We start from the raw sequence: 21,445 nt of genomic DNA, 5'->3' as shown, positions 1-21,445 counted from the left end.
TAGATAAGAACCCTGTCTTATCTTTAGATAAGAACCCTTGTGGTCCTGGCGGTCACCAACCAGCCTGGTGCTCCCTGGCTCGCGGGTGCGGGCTCCAATCTCCGGCTCACCTCCACTGACCTTCTGTGTTAGCTTACTCATTATTTTTACTTTTGAAGAAAAAATAACAAAAATCAAAATAAATGTAATAGCAAAAACAATCTATTCATCACCATCCCTTTTATCCCCCTGGCCTGTTCTTCCTCCCCCACCCTGGTAACTTCAGTTATCAATGTCCACTGGTTTTTTGTTGTTGTTTCTTATTTGCTTGCTTTATTGGTTCATCCACTTGGGTGCTTTATATTACCCAGGTGTGTGAAATCATCCACACATTTATCTTTCTGTATAACCTCATCAATGTTCCATCTTTCTTTTTTTTTTTTTTTTTATAGAGGCATGTTTTATTTATTTTGTTTTGTTCGTTTGTTTGTTTTGTTTATACATGCACTGGGTACAGTCAGAAGTGCGGGAGGGCGAGAGAATTCACCAGAGCCAGAGCGGGGAGCAGAGCAGGCAGAAGGAACGAAGTACACTGCTGAGGGGAGCAGCGGGCGGCAGGAGAGGTCTGCGCGCCATGTGGGACCCTCCTCCGGTGGCCGGGGAGCAGCCGGGGATCGAACCGGCACCGCAGAGGCCGCGGGCAGCTTCGCAACCCAACGCTCAACCGCTGCGCCATCGGGGAGGCCCTGTTCCATCTTTCTTTACAGGTGAACAGTGCCCCATTCTGTAGATAATGCAATTTCCAGTCGACCCTCTCACCAGTGGGCACTCAGGTTGCCATGGTGTCTTACCTATTATAAATAACACCTCGCTGAGTCCTCACATAGCTGGCATCCCTCACACAGCTTCTCACATGGACATCCCATTGGATTTAGCACCCACCCTTACCCCATATGATGCCATCTTAATTATCTCTGCAAGCACCTATCTCCAAATAAGGTCATGTCCTGACATTCTGAGTGGCTATAACTTTGGGGAGGATGATTTCCACCCAGTACACAGTTCTCTGTCTTTTGGCCAGTGACCCCAATCTGCTTGGTCACCAACTCTACTAATTCCCTGACTCATGTCTTTGTATTCTAATTACTATTCTGGTTTCTTTGGACAAACTTGGCTTTGCTTCCCTAGTTCTCTGAGAAACTCAGGAATATTACTTGAATCTCATATTACCTAGACCATGACCATCTCTGATGTGACTGCTCTTCTCATTCTCATGTTCAATGTCAGCATCTCCAGGCACATGGTCCCTCCCCCGCTGACTCCAGGTAAGCAGACCTCAGCTCTCTGAAGCGGCAGGAACCAGCTTGTTATCTTGCTGGCTCTCACATAGGGGGAGTCTTGGCTTCAGAGTCTGCCAGCTGCTGCTCATGTAGTCCCTGCAGGCCACTCCAGCAAGCGGGGACCTCTGAAGTCTCTCCACTCCATCCCTCTGACTCCAGAGACAATGTTCTGCTTTGAAGGGCTTGTTTGATTAGATTGAGCCCGCCCACACAATATGGGAAAATCTCCCTGAGGTCTGTGACTAATCCATTTGCAGAGTCCCTGCGGTTACACATGCTGACATAGCCCAGATTCGGGGTGAAGCTGTGTTTGGGAGACATGCCACCTACACCTTCACCAATGCCATACCTTCACTTTGCTAGTTTCTGATCCTGTATTTATTTTTTTTCCTTTTGCTCCATTTTTAAAGGTTCAAAACAATCTATATATTCTAATGGTAAGCTTCCTCACATTTTTACATGTTATATTATGATGTACAAAGGAAGATATTTGTTTGGTACCCTAAGATAAACTAGAGACATTCAGAGAGGTCTACACGAAGCTGGATAGTTAAAATTATATTTTCTTTTTTTTTTTTTTTTTTTTTGAAACAGGAACGTTAGTATTTTTATTACAAGAAAAAGAATTGCATACATTAATCATTTGTTTAATCAAGGTAATAGCTGGATCCCAATCTCTGAAGTAATATGCTATTTCACAATACAGTATCTTAGGTGCATATAATCATCTTTGAGTTTTTATTTGTCAGAGGTACTTGAGGCCCTATCTAGTATGGATGACTCCAGGGCATTTCACATTCAAAATCATTAATTTCAAATATTTTACAATCTATCTTAAAGTAATGTTCTTATGAGGGAGGTCAAATTAGTTCATTTTTATTGGCAAAAGATAACAGAAAATTCAAATAAAAACAGCTATGTTTCCGTTTTCCATAATTATTCTAAATCATATTGCCAACAATAATTTAATAATACAAAACCCAGTAGTTTAACATCATATTTAATGTTGGTTAACTCCTACATCTTTTTTAGAATGTAAAATTCCAACTTTGGTACAGAAAATTTTCTTCTAATATAAATTAAACACATAGAAATAAAAATCTATGTGTCATAAAAATTTAAAAAGACAAAAACACAAAACACCTTGCAAGCATACAGTTCCTAGCAAAAATTTTAAGCACGTAATTTTCATATAGGCACTTCTTCAAAAAAAAAAAGTTTCATAAAAAATTTCCATTTTATTTTGCAATCCAGTCTTCATAAATTATATAGTAACAATGTTTGCTTCAAGCAGAACTTTATTAAATACCCAATTTTGGCATAGTTTCTTTAAATGTCTTTATCTTTGAATAAAATGAAGGGTAGGCATCAAGTTCTACGCAGGCCAATCTTAACTGAAATGTACACTTGGCTGCTTTAGATTTAGAGAATTGGTTAAAATTTATCCTGTTGATCTTGCTCAAGAATCTTGAAATCTTCCAAAGGAAGATTGCTTAAGGCAGTTGGTAAAATGTGCTCTGATGTGCCCTTACGTAATATGTTATTTGCTTCTAGATTCTTCACCAAGCAGGTGGCTTTGATCCATCTTCGAGTTGCTCTGCGTTCTTTTTGTAGGCAACTTTTCATTTTCCTTCTTAAGCTTGCTATTTCTTTTTCCAGTTTAATTATCCTCTTTTTTGCCTCCATAGGATTCCTAAAGGCATAACTATGTTCAAGTAGTACTTGCTGACTATTAATGTTTGATTTTTAAATTAGACGGTCCGGCTGGAGTACAACTGTTGTTTTTCTTCAAAAGATTCCTTGACTTGAGTTTCATAGACTTTATATGAGTACAAAATCAAAAATAGTTGGAACAGCATCCATTTTAAGTCGTCTAGTTTGTCCTGTTAGGTCAAAACAGGAGGCTTCAAAGTGCTTTGAACAAAGAAAAGTGTGTTTTCCTGGCACAAAATTTTTGCGCCTAACCAGGCGAACCCATTCTTTTCTTCTTTTAGGATCCAAAGGAAACCTGTGGAAGCTGATGTTAATGTGCTTGTTGTAGGTAGTAGCACAGCCCGCCGCGGCGCAATTGGTCGGCATTTCCCTTTCCCCCTCATTCGGCGCAGTCTTAAGCCAGTTCTGAAGCGCTGGCTGCTACTTTTCCTTCGGGCACTGGCTGGGCAAGGAACTCAGGGGAAGGGCTACCGAGCTCATTGTGGGAGCCGAGTGAAAGAAGGGGTGTGCTTGTGTCTGGGTGGTGGTGGTGGTGGTGGTGGTGGCCGCGGGGGAGGGGGGCCAGGGAGCAATCAAAATTATATTTTCTTAATGTAGAGAGTTACAACAGGGAAAGTAAGTACTTGGGAAGTACTGGGGCGATTATTAAATATAGAATATGTATAAAATTTCCAAATATTTTTCAAATACGCACATGAGACTCTTGAGGCTACTGTGATTTCCTATTTCACTTTAAGATCAGGTTGGAGGCATCTTATCGGCATACAATTTCTGAGCAAGATCTTCAATGACAATGTCTAAATTTTCGACAGCCTCCTTTGACAAGAAAATTTTGTTCACACAAAGTGGGTGGTAAAAATGTAAACTTACTTTCCCAGAACTTCAAAATTGTACACTAGTTGGATTCCATTTAAAGAACTTGGCGGCACTTCGTTTCATTGACCTGTGTCATATGGAAACGTCTTGAAATAGGAGAGGATTTTAAATGCAATTGAACTGTTCCATGCCAAGTATTTCAAAATAATGACAAAGCTAAGTTTTTAGGGTCCTCATGTATCATCAGAAGAGTGGCTTGACAGCTAAGGCAGATGCTACTTGTACAGGAACTTCTGCCACCGTCCGGGGGAAGAATCTGCTACAGGTGCAGAGCTGGCCCCAAAAGGAGCCAATATTGCAGCCCGTCCCATCCATACTGCCTCCACCCAGCTTCACCTGGGCTGCTACTCAGACACCTGAACACCGACCCCTGCAGCGCCTGGGGGTGAGTGGCAGTGAGCTCAGCAGTGGATGTAAAAGTCACGCCCAATGCGGAGCAATTCCTGGGGTGGTTCCACCTGTAGGGACCAGAGCCTGCCCAGCAGGGACCTGTGCCCTCCATACAGGTGAGGACCTCAGCCGGAGTCTCCTCATGGCCAAATATCATTCATTCTTTTTTTTTTTTAACCTTTTCTTACTTTATTAAATCTTACTAGTATTCTTTAAGGGACAAACACATAAGTAGGTTACAGTTAAGAAATCTTAATTTTTACGAATTAAGAAGCCCCTAAGTTACTTCTATTTTATTTGCAGTTACTTCTGTTTTATTTCTCTTTATTCTGGGACTCCAGGTAATATTCAGCTCCCACAGCTCCCACAAATGCAGCAAATCCTCATTTGAATCCTTTTGATACTGCACCAGCAAAGGAAACATTGTTTGCAAAGCCACCCATGAATCTCCAAGCTTCATTGTGGCCCCATGGATCCCTTAGTCCTTGTGCAGCCACCTTCTCCTGGACAATTTCCAAAGGTGTCCCTTCCATCTTCCATTGCTTATCATCTGGAAGTTTCATTTTACCATGTTCATGTCCACGGCCCATGTCTGACGGCAATCTGACCTCTCGGGACATTCAATAGTCACCCCTCCAGCTGAAGCTTATTCTTTTTTTAATAAAGTATATTTTAAGTAATATTTTTCTTGCCTCATTGTTCACTCTTGTACAGTAATTGGTTTCTCCCCTCAGGTGTAGTCCCCATAGTTCCCCTGCCACCATCACACCCCTGCACCATCACCACAGTCCCTTGTGCTCTTCCCTCCCCTGTTTTGACCCTTCCCACTGTGTGCCTCTGATCTATGCTAGCCAAAGTAAGTCAGAAGGAAAATGATAACTATCAGATGGTCTCACTTATATGTGGACTACAGAGAAACCAAACAAAAGGTCAAGACCAAGTCAAAACTAGCAAGGTGTCATTCATTCTTTGCAGGCTTAATCATTTTCTTCACAGATCAATTATTAGTGATCATTCTGAATTTTCTTCCCAAGTCTTCAGTTCACCCTCATTTTAAATCATACTCTGGAGATAAAATTCTAGATTGATGGTTCTAATCAGTCTTATCATTCTCCTCTACAGATAATGTCTCTTTGGTTCCTTTTAAGATTTTTCACCTTGTCTTTAATATCCTACAATGTTGCTTTGATTTACCCAGCATGAATTAACTTTTAATGTATGTTTTTCTGTATTCAGAAAATAATTTGCTAACTTTTCATTGACAACAATGTACATATAATGAAATGCACACATCTTAGGAGGGTTGCCGAGCTCTGGCATGTGGAATCATGATCTAGAACAATTCTATCACCACCAAAAAGTCCTTTGTGTTCCCCCAAACTATCCCTGGATAGTCATATAGAGACGCATGGGTCTCAGAACATGAACTCTGAAGCTCCTATAATTGTCTATAAATAGAATCACCTAAGGGGTACACTTTTGAACCTAACTTCATTTGCTCAAAACATCTTTTTTGGAAATTGATCCACTTTTTATGTTGATCAATGGCTTATTGCCTGTTATTGCTGAATACTCGTCCATAGTATAATAAGCCATCATTTGTTTGTGTTGATGGACATCCCAGTTGCTTGTATAGTGGAAATCTAGCTGCTGTAAATACTGCCACTCAATTAATCTAGCCCTAAGAAAGAAAATTCTGACACTTGACTCAACGTGGATAAATTGTGAAGACATTATGCTAAGTGAAGTCAGTCACAAAAAAAAAAGATTCCTCTTATATGAGGTACATGAAAATATCAAATTTATAGAAAATAATATTTTAAGTGGACAGAGTTCCAGTTGGGTAAGGTAAGCATGTTCTGAGATGCGGAGGATGGCTGCATAACAATGGGAATGTATTTAGTGCCACTGAAACATGCATTTAAAAAAGTTAAATAGATGCCAAATATAGGTTAGCACAAAAAAAAAAAAGCATATTTTGGGCCTCCCCCAGTGGCGCTGGCAATAGAGCGCAGCACTGTGAAGCTGTCCGCAGCCTCTGCAGTGTGGGTTCAGGATACCCACATGGCGCGGCAGACCTCTCCTGTCTCGCCCGCTGCTCCCCTCAGCAGTGTATTCCAGTCAGTCTGCCTGTTCAGTTCCCCACTCTGTCTCTGGTGAATCCTCTCAACCTCCCGCACATCTGGCCCGTACCCCGGTTCTTGAATAAATAAAAAATATTAAGAAAAAAAATAAGCACATTTTGATGAAAATAAAAGATTGTTTACTGGGATAGTCTAACCTTCTGAAGGTTAATTTGTCACGATTTGAAAGGCATGTGATAATTGGGTACTCAAATGGCCACTCCACATCAGATGAGGGACTTACTATTAAGTTTGACAGAATCACTACCTCACATTGGGAAGCGATTCTTGTGTCATCATCCGGTTACTTGTCCACGCATTTCATTAAAGAGGGAAACTTCTCGCCTCTCTCCAAACTGTATTCCATCAATTTTGTTCCCTATTATTTCTGACCATTATTTTTCAAATAAAAGCATACAAATAAAATGACAAAGACATTTTTGAGAAGTTATAATCAACTGCACCCCTTTGCCTCTGCCTCACCACAGATACTGGATGATTGTGAAGATCCCGCTAGAAACACGAATTTTCAAAAAGAGGTTTGAAAATGACCTGTCACTTTTCCAGTGGGCCTGCATGCAAGACAGCCAATTGCAGCTAAAAACACTTTCTAAGCAGACAATCTTATAATCCTCGGTGACAAAAGAAGTGGATGCATGAAAAACTGATGACATTTTTCACAATTTCAGCATCTTCCACCGCAGATGTTGTCTCCAAATGTCAGTAATAATAAAAATCTACATCGATCAAACAGTCATTGCTTTTCAAAGGACAATGCACACGTATGAAATTTCAAATTTTCTATTAAATTACCATTTCTGAAAAAATATCTTCAAATCCCAATTTCTCTGCCTCTATCTTTGAAATGAATATACCTGAATTCTCTTTGCCACATTGATGGAACTTTCCCTGGATGGATGTTTAAACTTTGTTAACATTTCAGAGAGTGACATCCTCGCCATGGCAGCTCTGATACCCTTGCTTTTGTCACCTTCACACCCAGACAAAATCCAAAGCTCTGCCATCCTCAGGCAACAGCATCTTTGCAGGATTTGTGGGATGACCCAGCGACACGCTGGGTTACTGGGTGGGTCTTGGCCCCATGTCTCAATCACGGTGGACGACGGGGTTGTGGCTGTGCACCCAGTGGTGGGACCAGGGTCTGGACATCTCTGGACTCCAACCCTGACCAAGCCTCCCCCATAGAGAAGGGCTTTGTGGAGGCCAGGTTTCCAGAAGAAGTTCTAACTGATTGTTGGAGGAAAAATATACAAGTAGACTCACTGCAGCGTTAAGAGGAGCATTTTTACAATATTTGCATCATGCCTCCCCGAGCCGCACAGCTAAGAGCGGAGAGGGATTTTCTTCCTTGTGTCATTTCTCCCCTGGGGGCAGGAAGAGGGTGTGAGAATCCAGCTCCCCCTGCTGTGCAGGATGCTGCCCAGGAGACTCAGTCCCCAGCGCCCCATCGAGAAAATCTGAATCACGAGCTGTGTGAGGGGGACTTGGAAGAATCACGAGCTGTGTGAGGGGGACTTGGAAGGGCCCCCAGCTCATGGGACCCCTCGCCTCTCCTCCCACCCCTCAGTTCTGCACTCAGATTTCTAAGATTTGTTTTGGTTTCATTTTGTCTGTTCCTTTGCTTTATTTCTCTATATTCCACATATGACTGAAATCACCAGCACCTGCTTTAGAAGTGTTTGCTAGCTGGTTTTTTACATATCCATGAAGTTAATGTAACTAGTTAATGTAATTATCTCGCTGTGCAGATAAGTGAATCAGGAAGGTCAGCAGACTTGCTCCCTGAAGACTGTTCTCCGAACCCCTCCCTTGCTGGCTGCTCGGTGAGTATCAGGAAGAACAGAAAAAAGACAGAAAAACAGACAGACAGAGCCAGGCGCAGAGGGGAGCAAATAACACAGAGCCCCTCCACACTGAGTTGCGATGAGCATGAAGAATCTCTCTAAGCTGGCTCACGAGGACACTTTTATAAGCACTGAGTCACCTGCTACGTATTGTTATTATTACTAGAGAAGCTTTAGGGGAGCAAATGGCTCTGACAGAGCAATACTTTAGCTTGAAAGCACAAACCCTCCTTGATAAACACAGTGTTTCCTCCAGGCTGCCCTGGAAACACCGATTCGGTCAGCCCGGCCCTTCCTGCAGCCCACCCCTCCCACCCAGGAGCTAAATAACAGTGCTCATCTTTGAAGCCACGATTCCCACTGACACCAAAGGCCGCGGATAAAATCAGGTGGCGGCAGCGTTCTTGTCCGACGGTGCTGGAATAGGAGCCTTGAGGAAAAAGTACAGATTCTTAGCTCTGAAGTTCAACATTTCTCTCATGCTAAAATCAAGCACCCTAAAGGTTTACAAATCTGACAGCTGTGAGCACAAGTCCATTAAGTTTCCCTTTGCTTCCAAACGCTATGCTGGACTCCTCAGTGGCCTTAAAGCAGGTTCACTGATCTGTAATAGCCTCTTGTCACCACAGATTCATCTGTTTTCCATTTGAATCTGCTAATATGTGACAGATTCCTGTATAATAGGGAGCAAGGAAATGATATTTTTTAATGATGCTGATCAGAATTTACAGGTATTTTGGCAAGGAGAAATAAGTGTGTGTCTGAGAAGAAAATGAGTACATTTTCTTTTCTTTCAGATATTAGCCCTTTGACCTAACGTTCTCAGTAATGTTAAGGCTGTAATATAATAAGACTCAGTAACATTTTTTTTAATATTTTTTTAAGATTTATTTATTTATTTATACAAGCACTGTGTGCTGTCAGAAGTGCAGGAGGGTGAGAGAATTCACCAGAGACAGAGCAGGGAACAGAACAGGCAGACCAACAAAGTACACTGCTGAGGGGAGCAGCGGGCGGCAGGAGAGGTCTGCGCGCCATGTGGGACCCTCGCCCGGTGGCTGGGGATCGAACCAGCACTGCAGAGGCTGTGGGCAGCTTCACAGCCCAGCGCTCAACCACTGCGCCACCAGGGGAGGCCCAAGACTCATTAACATTTAATAGAGTGCTCTAATAAGGATAATAGAAAGATCGTCTTCATGGACTATTTCAGAATCATTTTCTGCTTTTTTGACTTTGTTTCTTCATCTTAAGTGATCTTCAGGGAAACAATCTTGCCTGTTGCTACCTAACAAATGATTTCCACAACTTATTGACGTAAACCCACCTCTTTTATTATGTCTCACTAAGTGGGTGAGGAACTAGAGCAGGGCTCAGCTGGGTGGTTCTTATGTTCCACAGGTCACTGATGAATGAGATCACTGGTAGAGGCAACTGCAGTGACCTGGCCCCAGGACCCAGTCACTGCCACTTGCACACCCTATTTACTCGGACCTTGATGTTATCATGATTAACGTATTGACAATATTTAACATGAAAATTACCAATAAAGAAATATAAATCTCTTTCAGCTTCAACAGCTAATCACTCACTAGTCTATGAGTTTGCATCGTCCCATTTCAGGAACTACAATCTCAGGCAGATACAAATAAAGGCACTTTCTAAGGTCACCCAGGGAGTTGATGTCAGGGCTGGGACAAGCTGTTCCCCTGGTGACTGAGGACACACATGTCATCTGTGCAGCCACATGACATCAATATCCTAATATAAAATTCTGTAAGGAAGTTTGATGCCACTTAACGTTCATTCTCTGTGACCCTGGACATTCCGTATCCAGAAGTCCTCAGGCCCACGCATGTGCATACGTCTTTAAAGTCTCAAGGCGTTTATATTCAAAGCCTCCCACGCGGCCTCTAAGGATGTAATAATTTTATATGTGTTCCCTATACAGCCTGCAGATAATTACAAGGCTGTTGGGCTCTTGTTTTCCAACTACCACACTAATGTTTAATAACTGCACTTTGGACAATCCACCAGCGACTAATTAGCAAAAACCAGCATGCATCGTGGGCCAGATAGCCCAAGCAGGCTCTTGAGGGAGGCAGAAGAACTATGGGACACTCAGGTAACTGTCTGGTCTTAACGTGCCAGTTAAGCACAATGATTTCATGTTTCTAAACCTACAAAATAACTTTATCACTTAGCAAGAGCTTTATAGATTATTAAACATTTAAGCAATTTTAGCACTGTTGGTACATGAGCTTAATATAACTCAATATGACTTTAGATCCTAAATTACAACCTATCCCAACTGTGTGTAATAAAGAAAATTAGAAAGACGCATGAAATCCATAAATTATATGAAGTGTGTATTTAAATTAATAATCCATAAGAATAGAATTATGACTGGCATGAATCAAAGAATTTTTGAAGTTTGTTCTTGGAGTGAGCAATAAGAAATAAATAATAAATTTGTTTGTTACATCTTTACTTAATAAGTAAAGCCTACCCATAAAAGCTTTTTTGAAAATGTTTTCAAATTAACGTAACTCTCACTTAAGCAGTTTTTTGGTGATTCAATCTGAGTGAACATTTTTATGGTTTCAAAGTATTTAGAAACTTCTGAACAGACAGACACGAGACAGAATAGCTTAGTGTCCCTGTTGCTCAGCACCCAGCTCCAGCAGGTTTCAAATAATTATTGTCCCTTGCTCTCACCTTGCTCTCACCAATTTCCCACCTTCCAGCTTTGATGCAAATCCCAGATATATATCACTTTATCTGTGAACAGGATAAGCATTTTAAAATTCAAATTGTGCTGTTAAGATATTTTAAACACTATAACTACTGAGTTTAAATTTTAATTCTTTTTGAAAATCAAATAGGAAATGTGTATTTGAAGTAGAGTTGAGATGTCACTATTTACCCTACACGAAAATTACCATTTTCAGGAGCAAGAGGTCAACCTCTGGCAACAAATAACGCTTGAGGCGAAATCATTGTTATCAATTCATTAGTGACTCAATATTATTAACCTGGCTTAAGTCACTGGGTATTTTCCTTTTGTTATTTACAGTCCAACGAACTTCAAAAAACACTAAAACAATCTTGTTCATATTTAAAATACCACATGATTTAATTTTTTTAATGTAGTCACTAATTCAAACTGATCCTTATCTATTAGTCAAAGCCAACAATGTTTGATAGTCATGACAAAGCAAACCATAAAAAAATATGAAAACATATGGTAAGTCATATCCCCACTCGGTGGACTCATTCATTCCGCAACCGTTTATCAGTCACTTATTCTGTCGGGCTATGCCATGTGTTAGAGATAAAATAGCAAACAAGATAGGCAAAGATTCTGTCCTTGCAGCACACACACCTAGTGGGAAAGCAATGACTGAGAAATAGAATTATAAATGTGTATAGAAGACCAGGAGCAACAGGAGCCTGGAGAAAAGTAAGACCCAGTGGGCAGAGGAACCACTAATAGGAGAAGATTTCTGTACCCTAGTGTCCACAGCTGCATTACCCATAGTAGTCGAGCCACAGAACCAACCAGAATGCCCGCTGACAGACAACTGAGTAAAGAAACTGTGCAACGGACACTCAGTGGAACACCACTCAGCTATTTACAAAGATCAAACAGTGCCTTTTGGGACAAAGCGGGTGGATTTTGAGGTGAGGAATTTAAATGGAATAAGTCAGAATGGGCAGGGCAACTACCTGCCGGTTTCACTCACTTTTGGAATAGAAATAACCAAAGAAAAGAAAAGGCAAACAAGAGTAACTCCTAGACCCCATGAGTAATGTACTGATAGTAGCTACAGAAATGGGGGGGCCTGCAGGGGAGGGAAGGGGCCGGGTGTGGCCTGGCGCCCCGGTGGAGGGGAGTGAGGGTGTCCACACGTGGAGGGGCGAAGCTGTCCTCCCCGAATGACACAGTTATGGAAACTAGTGGCAAATCAAGCAACCTGATTTGTAAATTGAAAATTTCAATGGAAATCAAGACTATTGTTATCAGAAATCAGAAATGCATGTAATACACCTGATCTACCAACTGTGATAGCCTGAGCCGCCATCACCACGCTGAGATCATGGGTGTGGCCTCCAGTGGGGCAAAGTCATCTAACACAAAACTTATTTTCCAATAAGGAGCTGATTATCCAAAAAAAGAAAAAATAATTTCTCAGGCTCTCCCCCAGGCTCCCTGGGAAACCAGGGGTGGGGCCGGTGAGTGTACTATGGGTCCCCCAGGATTTCCACTTCGCTGAATCCTGAAATTGCTGTTCTGGAGCATGAGGGGCTGGATGCAGCTTCTAGATACCCCCAGCGAGGCCGCCAGTCTCACCGGCTGTTAGGCGCTGACAGCCCTCAAGAGCATTCAGTAAGTTAAAGTCGCCCTTCCCGATCTGTCTTCTTGCAATGACCACATTTAAGCCTATAAACATTATTTTCATACTAAAAAACAAACTTCTTTATTTTTATTTATTTATTTATTTATTTAATAAATTTTATTTTTATATTCCCCATACAATTGCAATCCCCCCATTCTGACCCCAATCCCTCCCCTCCCGCCCCCCACCCCCCAAAAAGTGTCTCTGGTTCATAGTTTTTGTTGATTTTGATTTTCACTTTCTTATAGTTATTCATTTTCCTGGTCCCTTATTTAAGTTTTCTAGATTCCTGCTATGAGTGAGACCATCCGGTATTTTTCTTTTTCTTTTTGGCTTATTTCGCTGAGCATGATCCCTTCCAGCGTCATCCATGTTGCTGCAAATTGCATGTGTTTATCTTTTTTGAATGCTGAGTGATATTCCATGGTGTATATGCACCACATCTTCTTGATCCAGTCATCTATTTTTGGGCATTTGGGGTGTTTCCAAAGCTTAGCTATTGTAAACAGTGCTGCTATAAACATAGGGGTGCAGGTGCTCTTTGGAATTGATGTTTCTGTGTTCTTTGGGTAAATACCTAGGAGTGGAATTGCTGGATCCTATGGAAGCTCTATGTTTAGTAGGTCCAGAAATCTCCACACAGCTCTCCATAGTGGTTGGACCAGTTTGCACTCCCACCAACAGTGCAGAAGAGTTCCTTTTTCTCCACAACCTTGCCAACATTTCAAACTTCTTTATTTTTTATGAAAACCCAATTATACTTAAGTAAAGACCCATTTGTAAATGTTTTACTTTTTTATGAGCATGTCAGCTCCAGTCATTACTGTACTTCCCATGGCCAGAAAAATGCAATACATTTACGTTTCTGGATATTAAGTGCTTCTGAAAATTAGGATTATCTGTATCTAGAATAACACCTCAAGGCCAGGAGAATTCCCCTTACCTGCCTCTGCTACCAGAGGAGGAAACACTGATATTGATTCTTCTGGCAAGTCACAGAAAACAAACGAACCTCTTCTAACTTGGGACAGGAAGTTTGCATGTTGTGTGCTAGGACTTCAGTAAATGAATTCTTGTGGAGGTTGCAAATAGACGAGAAGGGCACACATCTGGGATCTGATAAGCTTATGATATCAGGATGGCATTTAAATTTTAGCCTGTTATCACATGGGTTGATCAAACTTTCAATGTAAAGACTAGCCTTTTTCTCATTTGAAATGGTAAAGCTCATCTCTGTGGGAAGTATTATAAACTCTGCTTAATGTGCTTCCTTTACAACGTGAGTATCACCTTCATCATATTAAAATCCATTCCTCTTTAGTGAGATAAAATTAAAAAGAACTCCAGCCGAATATAATTAAAAACTTGGACTATATGTCTTCCAAAGAGCCAAGTGGTTTCAGCGCTGTGGGGGGCCCTATATGGTTTCCCACTGTGGCTGGGTTCATAAGTGCAGTTGAAAGGACCCGTGCTGATTATAATTACATTCTAAATTAGCCAATATTAGCGCTGTGCCAAATAATTCACATAGCACGGCCTCATGTTAGACAATCAATTACAGTTCAGATGAATCCATGCAAAAATCCATATTTTACTGAGGATCACAGTTTTTGTAATTTAACATATTATTATAGCAAAGCCTTCAAAAGGTCAGGCTGAACAATGGAGAGCAATTTCCAGTTAGTAAATGTTCCTTTATTGTCACCAGTCGCTGAGCGAGCTGATTATATCCATGTGCTGATGGGATCAGAATTATAATTTCTTTTCTTTTTTTTTTTTTTTTGACATTCACCTTACAGAACACTTTAAAGCAGAAAACAATTCTATCTCAGACCTTTTGGAAATTCACACAGGTGCACTATGATGATATGTGTGTCTTGGTGGAATCTTCTGTGTGGATCAAATCACCGGGTAATCGCAGACACCATCGGGAGGCCAAGCCAGCGTCTGAGGGCCTGCCGAGACGCCCAACCCAACACAGCTTTAAATATTTTCAAATTTGAGATTCTCACAGCACCCTGCTGCCCCCAGGAGTTCTACCTATTGCAATGGCATGATGAAATCATTCCAGAACATTCTGTGCTTTATCTTCTCCACACCAAGCATAACACCTGGAGGAACACCTATTATTTTTCCTTTAATCTGGAGCATGTATTTCCCAAGGCCAAGCTAATGAGTGAAATTTATCTGTAAACCCCTCTATAAGAGTGAAAAGAAAAGCAGACTTATTTTTTCAAACATCAAAATTAGAACCTCGTAGCTTATTGTCATGAGAGTAATACTGATGCGTTTTCTCTAAGATTTTAAGATGAACCATCACCAGAATCTCCGCACGCTTGGTTCACCTGAAAATACACCCCACAAATGTTCATGTGTGTCTACATCCCAGAAGGCACAGGGCACAGAAAACCTGGGACGATTAAAAGAATGAGCCAGACGATGGAAAGAGGCCTTGACATGCAGTCCTGACTGATGTGAAGTCAGCAAAATTACATATACAGCTTTCCACCCTACCCCTTAACTTCTAATCCTTGGAGCCCTCTCTTGGGGTGAAGACATGATGTAGACAAGCACCTTTTAAAACCCTACTTCCCTGGGGAGAAGAGAGTCAGTAGTCAGTATCTCCTAACACAGTAGCTGGTGTTTTCCTTGTGGGGGTTCTGAGAACCAGATCCACCAAGAAATGGACCGACGTGGCGTGCGGGTGGAGCAGATGGTCAGACGAGAAGACCCAGCTAGAGGGGGATGAGCTCAGAGGTGCGCCCCATAGTGTAACTAGCACAGGGCACTGCCCAGAGACCAGTTCTCCCTCCACAGCTCAGGAGGTGCTGAGCCTGAAGCTTGGTCCAGACCACAGAGCTTAAATCCCCGTTCGCCCCACTGACTGGACGCAGGAAGGAAAGCAAATCCCTTCACCTCTCGGTCCTGTTTTCCAGTCTGCACAGTGGGAACAACAGCAGCCTCCGCAGATGCACCCTGTTGTCATGCGGACCCAGAGGGGAGACCGAGACCTTGTAGGTGGCGTGGACTGTGCACGGGTCTGCTCTCGTTCTCACCCTTGCTACCCGAAGTTGTGCTGTCCTAGAACTTGAGACACGTCCTGAGCCTCATGCACAGGAGAGAAGGAATCAACACTCCGCTCAGGATTTGCTTCTCAAGGGCTGCAGCTCAGCCTGTTCATTTGTGTAGAATCTTCTCGGTCACGCTCACCCCGCATCCCGGGGAGAAGAGAGCCAGGTGGAGGGTGGTTGGGGTGGAGTTTACCGGAGTAACCCACAGGCTTCTGCTCTCTGCTTCCCTCTGGAGTGTTCCTGCTGTGCTCGTGGTGGGAGCCGGCCCTGCCCAGTGCCCAGACGCCCACAGGGAGCATCACACTCACTAGCTGCTCCGGGCTCCTAACTACGATCTCTCGCCCTGGCCTCGTCTCTGTCATTTGCATTGTGTCCTCTTAATGCTACTTCTTTGGGAATTGGTATTTTGCAGAAAATGGAAATTTTTTTCCAAAAATGCTTAAACATTTCAAGAAGATGTTATTAGGTTATAAATTTATTCAAGCGAATAAGTACAAAAAATAGCTAAAGGTCATTCCCTTTATTTTACTGAAAGAGCTTATGATTGTGCCTTTATGAACCAATGGAGGAGAGAGTTATGCATGGCTGTGAAACACAACCCGGAGCCAGGTACAACATTCCAGAGAAACAAGGCAGGAAAGCAGGAAATTTTTCTAGCATATGTAACTGGCTGAGTCAGCGATGTTGGCTGGGCTCCTTTTCTGTGTTGGGTTCTTCTGTGGGTGTGGGGGCAGAGGGAAGTCCCACCCCCCAGAAACATTCCTGGGCGTGTAGCTGAACAGGTGCTGGGGGTGGAGAAACAGGCTGGAACAAAAGCAGCAGAATAAGTAAAGTACCCAGCATGACAGGGGATGGTCATGATTCTGGAGGGCAATTAACAGGAGGAGGAGGGGGGACAGCCACAGATGTTGTGATGGGAGGGAGCTGACAGCCTTAAATAAGGGGATGGGAAATCGGCCTAAGGAAGAGGTGGCACATGAGCAAATGCAGAAGAACCTGTGGGGGTAGGGGGAAGCACGCTCCCCGAATGCACACTCCCCAAAACTGGCACAGACCTGGGGTGTTCCTGGGAATTAAGTGATGTGCAGCCACAAGGGAGGTCAGTGGACCTGAGGAAATGAAGGGGTTGAGTAGCAGGGGCTCTAGAATGTTGGGAAGTCATGTGATGTGGGCCTTAGAAGCCACAAACATTGCCTTTGCTCTGAAAGGGATGTTTGGACAGATGTCCCTGAACAGAGGTGGTGCGACCCCGACTCCAGGGATGGAAGCAGACAGAGTGTCCAGCAGACAGTGTCCTGTTAAAAGAGGAGAAAGTGGGGGGGCCACTGCTGGTGGGTGAATTGGCTGATGAGAAGTTCTCTTCTGATTGCTTTTTTCTCGGTAACATAGCAGGCAAGGTCACCCCAAAAATTAACCTCTCTATGTAAAAATGCCCAATCACTTACACATTTCCAACAACATCCTAGAAACTCCCACTTGTCTTAAGCAAAATGTGAAAAGTAAGGCTCAGTGTCAGAAATGCAATATGATTAAACTAACCTGCCCAACAGCCCAATCAGCAGAAACCAACAGAGCAAGTAGTAAGACAGGCCCCACCTAGAAGGAGAGAGGTTCTGAGAAATTTGCAAAGCGAGGAGGCATGGGATCTGGATGTCACGCACTTTGCCGCACTAACCCAGCCTGATGTGTTCAGCTATCTCGTGGCCATCCCTAAGATCCCCACCCCCAGTGCCTCCTCCACCCCTGGAGCAGATGCCGCCGTCCCGGCCACGCCACACTCATTCACGCCCTGGTCTTTCATGCGACCACCTCCCATCCTCCGTGTCATCTGAACAGTACGAGTAAGGTTCTGTTTTCTCCTTCAGCGATGTTCCTCATTTCTTGCAAACAAGATAGAAAAGTAGAGCTTACTTCTTTCAAAGATCTTTTGCACATGTTTTACTCACATGCATCTCTAGAAATCAACCTATAGAGGCATTTTCCTGCCAGCCTATAGTTAAGACCCGCTAACCATCTCCCAAATGTTCTCAGATACTGCTTCCCAGCTCCCACAGCATCAGTAACTCATGCAGCTCTCTGCAGGAGCTACACGAACAATCCCTATCTTTAGCATTTTAATTTTTTTATTTTTTTAAAGATTTATTTATTTATACAAACACTGGATACAGTCAGAAGTGCAAGAGGGCGAGAGAATTCGCCAGAGCCAGAGCGGGGAGCAGAACAGGCAGACTGAGGAAGTACACTGCTGAGGGAGCAGCGGGCGGCAAGAAAGGTCTGCGCGCCATGTGGGACCCTCGCCCAGTGGCCGGGGATTGAACCGGCGCTGCAGAGGCTGCAGGCAGCTTTACAACCCAGCGCTCAACCGCTGCGCCACCGGGAAGGCCCCTTTAGCATTTTTAAATGGAAGCAAGAGTGTTTGTAATATTACCAGGGGTCTCCAAATATAATTACATACTGCAGTTGATACTGTGAGCTACGTACAGCTTTGCTATATGGTCTAACACAATCTTTGTAGGTTTGCCTCCAGAACGTGTCAGCCCATTGTAAGAGAAAATACAAGAATGTCAATGAATTCACTACAATTAATATCTACAATCCCCTTGTCACATGTTTAAATTTCTATCACAAAGTGATGAAACTTTTTAAAAGTATTTTTATATCTTAGGACTGACTTTATAACTGCCCTTATCTCTGCTATCCTATCATAAATATAAGTCAACTATAAAGTATCTGCTCATCGTAATTTCACTAACAGATCCTCAAGCTGAGCTTCAAGAGGTAAAATTATTACAGTGTTTTCTACTAAGGCTCCAGAACAAAAGGATTTGAAAACAAGCAATCAGGCAACCAACTAGATGATAATGATTTCAGTTTTTCTCTAGCCAGTAAGGAGACTAGACACGGCTGCCTTCCTCACCTTGTCTGCATAACCGGGGCTTTTTCCAGGCCACAGTCAAATTTCCTCAGCAATATTTGGGCCCGGGAAGGACGGAACTTGGGTATTATTCAGGTCAAATCAGTGAACCCAGGATGACAGAGTCTCGCACCACAGCCCGTTCCAGCCATCTCGACCCTGCCACCTCGACCTGTCCTCCCTGAGCAACCACATCCTTCAGGCCACCAAACACACATTTGTGCGGGCAGATTTTTAATTAGCTTTCCAGCCTACCAACGACAATGGAGGGAGCAGAACTGGGGTCACCACTTAGTGTGTATCGGATCCTTTGAAAACTGACTTCTGTGCTCCTTGGAGCCCTGGCATCGACTCTCCTCCACCACTCCCTAGGAGTTTCCGGAGTGACAAATCAGCTGTGGCACAAATAGCTTCTAATTAACAGTGACAGGATATTGACTGGTGTAACAATTGCTTGATAGAGGCCAAAGAAAAGTTTTAGGCCCATGAATTTTCCGTTACATTCGGAAGTGATTATTCTCTCCAGATTTTAGCGTGATCATTATCTTTCAATCAGAGATATTGGAAAATCCCCATCTGTAGCTCAATTGGAGGAAATGGATGAAAGATCAGCGATCAATGATCATTCTTACCATGAATCAGCTCCTAGACTTCCAGCGGAATCTCGTAAGATGCATTAATCACAAGCTCTGGGCTCACCAGCGACCAGACAGCTTCGGAAGCTGAAGTTTCTTTTATCCCGAGGGGAGTGTCACATTTCTCATTCTTCTGCACAGGTTTCTCCCGTTCTGACACTGCTCATTAAACAGCGCAGCGCTGCTTTGGGAAATGATGGATGGACCACGCGCCTGCTCCTCGGATGGTGAGAGGTTCCAAGTCCCTCCGAGCCAATGACCCAAAAATGAAGAGGGTCCCCAAGTCATCTGGTAAACTCCAAAGGGAGGGTCACTCTGATGCCCCCAAATCCCCTCTGCTGAATATTACACATCCATAAGAAATATTCCATTCCTAATTTTTAGGATTTTTTTTTAATCAGGAGAATGAATATGTTTTGTTCCAGAATGTTAGAAGATCAGCCCATCCTAAGATGTTCTAGAAGCAACCTTTACTCGAGAAGCTCGACCTAGTTTAACAGCCTTCTAACCGTGTTTCATAAATCCTTCAAGATCTTCTGGAAGAACTTGAACAATGTCCGCTAAAAGGCAACTTGGCAAAAGGGGTCAGGGACACTGGACTTCAGGAAACTTCCTGTCTTGTTTTACCCAGAGATCTCCATGGGTGCTGGCAAAGCATTAGCACCCACTTCCCACAGGCGCCCCAGTTGGCTGGCGTCATCACCAGCCTGCCATCAGCACCGAGCTGGCGCACTGGCACTGAGGGGGTGTGCCGCAGCTGAGGTCCCAGGTAAAGTTCCTTAAAAAGCAATCACTGTCAAAAGAAAAAGTGTAAAGACTGCTCATGTAACAAGAACTATGCCCATTTTAACCCGTCATAACCGAGCTGTGCAGCACCTAGTGGAAGCTTAATAATCCCCACATGGTATGCAATTAACTTCCCCCACTGATTAAGTCATGGTCTCAGAAACAGAAGGGGCGTCACACACCCACTTAGCTCATTCCCACTATGATGCTCGAATCTCACCTTCATGATCCCTGCAGGTAACGACCAGGTCCAGACAGCCTCAGAGACAGACGCATTCTACAGAATAAGGGATCGCAAAGGCAAAGATCCTCATGTAGGGACAGGCCTGGCATGTTTGAGAAATAATGAGGAGGCCAGTGTCAGTGCTCTTGTTAATGGGCAGAATGAGGGGCCCCCCCGGAAGGTTTGGGCATCTCGGGGTGCTCCTCCATCTGGTGCTAAGAGACTGTGTAGAAGACAGAGTAATAAGAGGTAGCCAGCAAGGGGTGGCACTCAGGGGTTCTTGGCTTAGTCTTGTGCTGCTGAACCACATTTTGGTCAGCGATGGACAAAGCGCACAACAGCACCCCCTACAGGCCATGGCATCTAGTCTCGGCGTGCAGTGGCTGTACAGCTGGGTGTGCAATTGCACTCCACAGCATCCACACAACCACGAAATCACTGAGGACGCACCTCTCGGAACATGTGCCCGTCGTGGAAGACAGCCAAGATTAAATTCTAACGAATCGAAGGAGAAAGACTGGAGCCAGAAACGCGATGTGACATGTTTCAAAGGCCCATCCCGGCCCCTGTGCTGAGCTCAGAGGGAGGTGGGCAGGGCCGGGGCAGGAATACCAGCCAGGGAGGCCACTTCACAAGCCGGGCACTTTGGTGATGGTTGCACCAGCATGCCCGCAGAGGGGGTGGAGAGTGGTCAGTTAGACTCAGAAGGTGTTTTTAAGATTTAAATGTGGAGTCATCTGTGTATGATGGGATTTAAACCCTGACACTGATAAGATCAGATAAGAAGCCCAAAGGCTGAGCCGTGGCCATGCCACCAACTTGTGGGGGGGGGGGGTGGGGAATGCGGCAAAACCAAAGAGGAGACCAGGAAGAATCAGAATCTAAACTAGTGTTTACAGCCTCCCTGGTGGCACAGGGGTTAAGGCGCAACCTATGCAGCAATCCACAGCCTCTGCAGCACGAGTTCAATCCCCGGCCAGCCAGGGAGCTACCCACAGGGCGCAGCAGACCTCTCCTGCCTTGCCCGCTGCTCCCCTTGGCAGTGTACTTTGATCAAAATCTGCCTGTTCTGCTCCCCATTCTGTCCGCTGACCTGCTTTGGCTGATGAATCCTGTCACCCCCACACACCTCT

At 43.7% G+C, this 21,445-nt stretch overlaps 1 pseudogene; it reads right to left on the bottom strand.

Moving 5' to 3' along the window:
• Positions 1-2,688: 2,688 nt before the first annotated feature.
• LOC119254103 (THAP domain-containing protein 2-like) lies at positions 2,689-3,584 on the bottom strand (annotated as a pseudogene).
• Positions 3,585-21,445: the final 17,861 nt, after the last annotated feature.

Source organism: Talpa occidentalis, unplaced genomic scaffold, assembly GCF_014898055.3.
Source record: "Talpa occidentalis isolate TD23 unplaced genomic scaffold, MPIMG_talOcc4v2.1 talOcc4.295, whole genome shotgun sequence".
NCBI classification, from domain to species: Eukaryota; Metazoa; Chordata; class Mammalia; order Eulipotyphla; family Talpidae; genus Talpa; species Talpa occidentalis.
The sequence above is the reverse complement of the archived record's forward strand: the minus strand, read 5'-3'. Positions and strand labels throughout refer to the sequence as shown.